The sequence below is a fragment of the Oryzias melastigma genome, linkage group LG17 (assembly GCF_002922805.2).
Source record: "Oryzias melastigma strain HK-1 linkage group LG17, ASM292280v2, whole genome shotgun sequence".
NCBI classification, from domain to species: domain Eukaryota; kingdom Metazoa; phylum Chordata; class Actinopteri; order Beloniformes; family Adrianichthyidae; genus Oryzias; species Oryzias melastigma.
Window position 1 is genome coordinate 31,443,078 of NC_050528.1, and position 6,749 is coordinate 31,449,826.

The following is a 6,749-nucleotide window of genomic DNA, read 5'->3' on the forward strand; positions in this document are numbered from 1 at the left end:
GGGGGTGTGGCCACCTAGCTCAACGCTAGCAGGAGCCGTGCGCACATCCGGTTTTTCAAAATAAAATACCCAAAACGATAAAATTCACACAATAAAGAAAATAAACTGAAAACTGAAATGAAATTGTTGCCAGAGCATTTTTAACTTCGTTACATCCACCCCCACTGAATTTTATCGAATTTGAGCCACATACAAACAGAATACTTTACACAGTACAAAAGATCACAAAGGAGTTTCTGAAAAGAAGACCAACTATCATGTATCCAATAAGGATGAAGTGGAATGAAGGATGGCGCCAAACCTTCAACCCAGCTACTGGTAGTGGGGTGCCTTGTACACCCTACAGCTCTCCAATATTAACTTAACTGTACAGGCTCAAACAACATTATATAACTAAATAAAAACATTCATCTTCACCAATCAATAGGGGAAGGAAAATCTAATCTGCATTAACCTAAAACACAGATTTATAAACCTTCTTAACACTAAAGGTGTTAGGGACAACATCTTGTCGGGACATAGTCTGAATAAGTCTATTCACAGGTCTTATCAAACGGCCAAACCTGGAACGGATTTCTGATTGGACAACAGAAACAGCACGCGTAGAAACAGTCTGGTTAACAGTAGGCTGAGCATTAACAAGCTGCCGAACACTGCCAAAGGCAGAGTCAGACCGTCTCGTCTTACTGTCTGAAGGTTGTCCAGTCACCAGTCTATAGTCACTTGTAGCAGGCAGAACAGAACTTGCTTGTGGAGATAGCATAGCACCAGAGAGAGAAGGAGCTGGCAGGTCAGAGGCATCATCTTCTGTTGAATCTGATTCAGTCAGTTGTGAAATCCATCCAACAGTTCTGCTTTCAGAGTCTGCAGGCTCAGAAGACCCCAATGATCTTACTCCAACATCCGACACCGCTGGTACAGACTCCTGCTCACTTTCGCAGTCTGATTCAGTCACATCTGCACTCCGAACAGAGGAATTACTGTTTAATGCTGAAATGTTGTCAGGTGAGTCACACAACTCAACTGGAAGGAAGTTAACAGGCATCAGGAGATTTCTGTGAACTGTTTTCACTCTTCCTGAGTTGTGGTCACTGATTTTGTAAGTATGGGTGTCATGGTTAACATCCAGCACAGTGTAGATGGTAGACTCCCATCTATCGGTGAGTTTCTTTTTGCCTTGTTCCTTCTTGTTGGCAAGCAAAACTTGTTCTCCTATCCCAATGGTGGAGCCTTTCACCTTCTTGTTATACAGCAGAGTATGTCTGTGTTTTTCCTTGGCTGCATGTTCTTGAGCAACCCCCATTGCGTCCTTCAGATCAGAGAGAAGTGACTCGACATACTTATCATAGCTTGACACAGTGGAGTCATGAAGGATGGAACAGAACATGACATCAACAGGTAAACGTGGGACACGCCCAAACATAAGATAAAAAGGGGGAAAGCCTGTTGTTTCGTGGACAGTACAGTTGTACACAAAGGTCAGGGTCTGTAACTTATGAGGCCACTCAGTCTTCGCAACAGGAGGCAAGGCACAAATCATCCCACCAAGAGTACGATTCAGTCGCTCGGCTGAATCGTTTCCCATGGGATGATACAGCGTAGTGTGGGACTTTTTGACACCTGAAACCTTGAGCAGTTCCTTGATCAGTTAACTCTCGAAGCTTGGTCCCTGATCACTGTGGATCCTTTCGGGAAATCCAAAAACACAAAAGTACTTGTTCCAGAGAACATTTGTGACTTGTTTAGCTGTCTGATCTTTACAGGGGAAGGCCTGTGCCATTCGCGAAAATGATCTGTTACAACTAACACATCCACAGACTTGTTCTGAGAATCCTCAGCAGACAAGAAATCAATGCAAACAAGCTCAAGTGGTCTAGATGTCACAATGGTGTCCAACGGAGCTCTACCCTCAAGGTCAGCTGTCTTACTAAGCACACAACGCTGGCATTGGCGAACATAATCCCGGACATCCCTTTAGAGTGTCAACCAGAAGAACCGTTGTCGGGTTAAACTTAGGCTTCGAGATTGACCCTGGTGGCCAGCTTCATCATGTACACCACGAAGAACCTCAGGTTTGAGGGAGACAGGAACTATGAACTGATGGCGCTTTGACCTTGACATGTTATCTTTAGAAACCCTGTACAGGAGACCATTGCACACTTTAAGCTTATCCCAGTGCTTCAAGTATTTGTTCACAGAAATAGGCTCTTTAGCGCGCTCTCTTCTTGTGGGTCTCTGATGCCTTTCAACATAGAACAAAACTCGAGAAAGGATCCTGTCCTTCATCTGGCTGTCACACAAGTCTTGTTCTGTGTAAGCTGGCAGGGTCTCTAAGCCAGGAGTCACTAGTTGGGGCAGAGACTGGAGAGCAGCAATGGCACGGGCTCTAGGACCTGCATCCCAACAAACATGAGACTGCAAAACGGCAGAAACTTCCTCAGATTGTAAAACCTGTGAGTGCTTTAACAGATGGTTGGAGGACGACTGCTGAACATTAAACTGCACCTGGTCACAACCACTGGAAGTTCAAAAAGCCTGTTGAACAGAAGCACCAGACATAGCCTGAACTTCATCGAGGAGCTCCTGGTAAGGCTCAACAACCAATCTGTCGCTCACGGGGTTTCTGACAAAGGGAATGCGACTTAAAGCATCAGTCACTATGTTCTGTTGGCCTGGAACATATTTAATATCAAAGCCATAACTTGCCAGCTTGGCCACACAGCGTTGTTCACAGCAGTCAAGCCATAATGTGAGTCAGGGGGTTATTGTCTGTCCAGATTGTGAACTTGTGGCCTTTTAGCCAATGACTGAACTTGTCACATATAGCCCATTTCATGGCTAAAAACTCCAATCTATGTGCTGGGTAGTTTTCCTGAGACTGAGTTAGTGACTTGCTAGCAAAGGCTATGAGCCTGGCACGTGACTCTACCTCTTTCACCAGTGACAAAACTGCCCCTATTCCCTCTAAAAAAGCATCAGTAGAAAGTAAAAAGGGGCGAGAAAAATCAGGATGGGCTGGAACTACTGCATTTAGTAAACTGTCTTTCAACATGTCAAAAGCCTGGATGCAATCAGCAGTCCAGTCGGAAGCAGACAGTTTTCTGCACTGTAGTCTGGCTCTATTGCTTTGTTTTTTTCTTTTTCCACCTTTGAGAAGGTCAAACAAGGGCTTAGCTTTGGCAGAATAACCCGGCACAAAATGCTGATAGTAGGCTACATGGTGGTGTGGGGGTTAGCGCTCTTGCCTCACAGCGAGAAGGCCCCGGTTCAAATCCCGGCTGGGACCTTTCTGTGTGGAGTTTGCATGTTCTCCCCGTGCATGCGTGGGTTTTCCCCGGGGACTCCGGTTTCCTCCCACCGTCCAAAAACATGCCTCATAGGTTAATTGGTTGCTCGAAATTGCCCCTAGGTGTGAATGTGAGAGTGAATGTGTGTGTGTGTGTGTGTGTGTGTGTGATTGGGGCCCTGCGACAGACTGGCAACCTGTCCAGGGTGTACCCCGCCTTCGCCCATCAGTGGCCGGATTGGGCTCCGGCACCCCCACGTCCCGAAAGGGACGAAGCGGTCAGGAAAATGAATGAAAATGCTGATAGTAATTCACCATCCCCAAGAATGACCTCAAGCGTTTCTGGGAAGGAGTCACACCATTCGGCTCCATCAGATCAGCACAGGACATGTTTAAGATGCTTTCAACTTTACTTGGATCTGTTGAAACACCATTTTAATCAATGATAAGACCAAGAAATCTCACTAATCTCTGCAAGAAAAAGCACTTTTTGGGAGACAACTTCAAATTGTGACCACACAATCTGCTAAACACCATCTCAAGGCGTTCAAGTGCTGTGTTTTCATCTGGTGCAAAGACCAAAAGGTCATCTAAGTAGCATAGCAGACTCAGATAGTTTTGATCTCCAAAGATGCTGGTCATCATGCGCATGAAGCTGCCTGGACTGTTACAGAGGCCTTGCGGAAGGCGATTGTACTCATACAGACCCATTGGGGTGGTGAAAGCCGAGTACTTTCTGTCATCCTCATGCAGAGGCATGTTGTAAAAGCCAGATGTCAAATCCATGGTGCTGAAAAGACAGTTCTCTCCAAGTGATGCCAGGCAGTCTGCCTGATAGGGAAGTGGGTGAGCATCCTTCAAAGTCCTTTTGTTCAGCCACCGGAAATCGGTGCAAATGCGGAGCTCCCCATTTTTCTTCCACACAAGAACTAACTGGTCGATTTTCTGATGATCTCCTTTTCTTCCATTTCTGACAACACCTGCCGCAACTTTTGGTACTGACTCGGTGGCACACGATGGTAAGGGAGCCTAAAAGGTCTGCTGTCAGACAAGTGGATGCGGTGCACAAAGCCTTTGGCTTCACCGCAGTCCAGATGATGACGTGAGAAGACATCATGGTACTGCAACTCTAGGTTAGTGAGTTTTTGTTTATATTAATCCGACACTTCACAAGAGTTTACATCTATAGCAGAGAGGCCCAGTGACACAAGCTGATCGTCAGCATGCTTAGCGTCAATTGCGGATGGCATAGATGAGGCTGTGCAGCAGGACAACTGCATCACACTCCCGTCAGCAGCTGCTTCAATGTCCTCAAGAGCAACACATGGAAAAACATCAGCTAACTTTGCATTGCGCCTAATCAACACTGGCTTATCAGAGGTATTTATCAGCTTCAGTGGAACCCATCTATCACCCCACAACGATGTCACAACTTTAGCAACCAAGATATTTCTGGGAGCTGAACGAGAGGAAGTGGGTTGGGACAGCACAGTAGCTCCTAAGGACACAGGTGTGTTCTTTGGCAACCTACCCCAAACAAGATACTAGTAAAATCCCTTGCTCTGATTGTGTCAAAACTCAAATCGACTTGCAAAATCCCCTGGTGTAATGCACTCTCATTTGCCTATGGTGGTGCTTTTTTTATGCCAAAATTCAAATTGATTTGCAAACAACTGTCATATGCCCATCAGGGTGGGGCCTTCCACCTCCCTACATTTGCTAAATCCTGCCTTCACTTCCTTTGGTCGACCAATTAAAAATATTAAAGACTCAACTAACCAGAGGAGTTGTTTGGGTTCTGAAGTTAGAGAAGAGAATGTGCTATCTGCTAAAGCAGATTCATGACCTATTACCTGGTTCAGGTGTGTCCAGCCAATAAGAACATACCAGAGCAGGGTATGTTGGAAAACATGCAAGAAGGTGGCACTCAAGGCTTGGGGTTGCCTACCCCTCTGCCAAGGAGTTAACTGACTACAACTGCAACTGTTGCATTTCGGGTCCTTTTTTTGAGATTTTTGAGCACACCTTCAGGGAATCTGTGACCGAAATCTGTATGATTTGTTTGGGACTATTTTGTTCAGCATAAGGTTATGCAACTGTATAAATAAAGGCGGAACATTCTGCCGGGTGCGCTTCTAGAGTGACAGACATCATGGCTACCAGAACAATGATGAGTTGTCCAGAGTCTCTTTTATTACCGGGAAGTGTGTCATATTACGAGAAGATGTCTGTACCGGAGAGCTCAGGGGAAGGCTCTCATGCAGCCAGGGAGCAATCAGTTGCAGAAGAATCTAGAGTCTGTAATATTTTTAATAGGTTGAAAGGAAGTGGAGGCGGGATTTATCAAATGTAGGTAGGTGGAAGGCCCTGCCCTGATGGGCGTCTGACAGTTTCTAAATCAATTTGAATTGAATTGTTGGGAAGAGCCCTGTGTGAAACTGAAGCTCTCCAACCCCTCAAAAGAACCTTGACAGGAGAGGATTCCCTATTTAGTGGTTTAATTTTTGGAATGTTTATATATTCTGTGAAGATTACAGAAAGGGATTATTTATGGCGTTATTTTTGTTCCAAAAGTCTACACAGAAATAAAACATCTCCGCGAACGTATCACACATTCCTCGCGGACATTGCAGACCCTCGCGAGCGCTTCTGCCCCTCTCCCGAGGAGAAAAAGGCCTCGCGCGCGCCAGAGTGTGTTTCTCGCGACCAGAAGAAGAGAGCAAAAATTATGCTCGCGTGCCAGCAGAACTTCGGTGACCGCGCGCGCGCGCGCGCAACATTTTGGCTTGTGCGCTCGCGGAGTCTCTTTCTACGCGCGAGTGAAAGTCAACTTTTGACACATGGGGGCGGAGACAGAGGGGCTGCGTTGGCTCTCTTCTGATTGGCCTATTTTGTACACTGGAGGTTTACGTTTGCCCAGTAGATGGCAGTGATGCACCTCAACTCTGTGTGGCATCCGCCATTAAACCAGACAAGAAGAAGAAGTTTATTTTTGCAGAGAGGAACGCAATCCGTGTATTGATCCAACGAAAAACAAAAACAAACCGTTTTTTCGTTTTCCGATTTGCGCACTAAATCGAAAATGCAGCAAATGGATAACCAGTGTCCAGTTTCGTTTGTTTATTTCGTTCCAGACACGCGGGTTACCTGGAAGTAGTTTATACACGCTTATTTTGAAGGCTGTAGCACTGCCTGTGCGGTAGTTGTCTTTCGTGAAGGAAAACAGACCATTGTACTGTTGTTTGGTGACCGTAAAAGGACAATCGGAGACCCAAGGACATGAAAATACTCCCGTTCCAGGTAAGAACCAGTTATATTATTGTTATTTCAGTCAAATGTCTCTGACGATGTGACTGCTACTTTGACAAGCTAGCTATGGCTAACTCCCTCTCGAGCACGCACAGAATAAACTGTGTGGAGGCTGATTTTCGGTGAAAACGTCCCAAAAAAGGCTCCGAGCCTT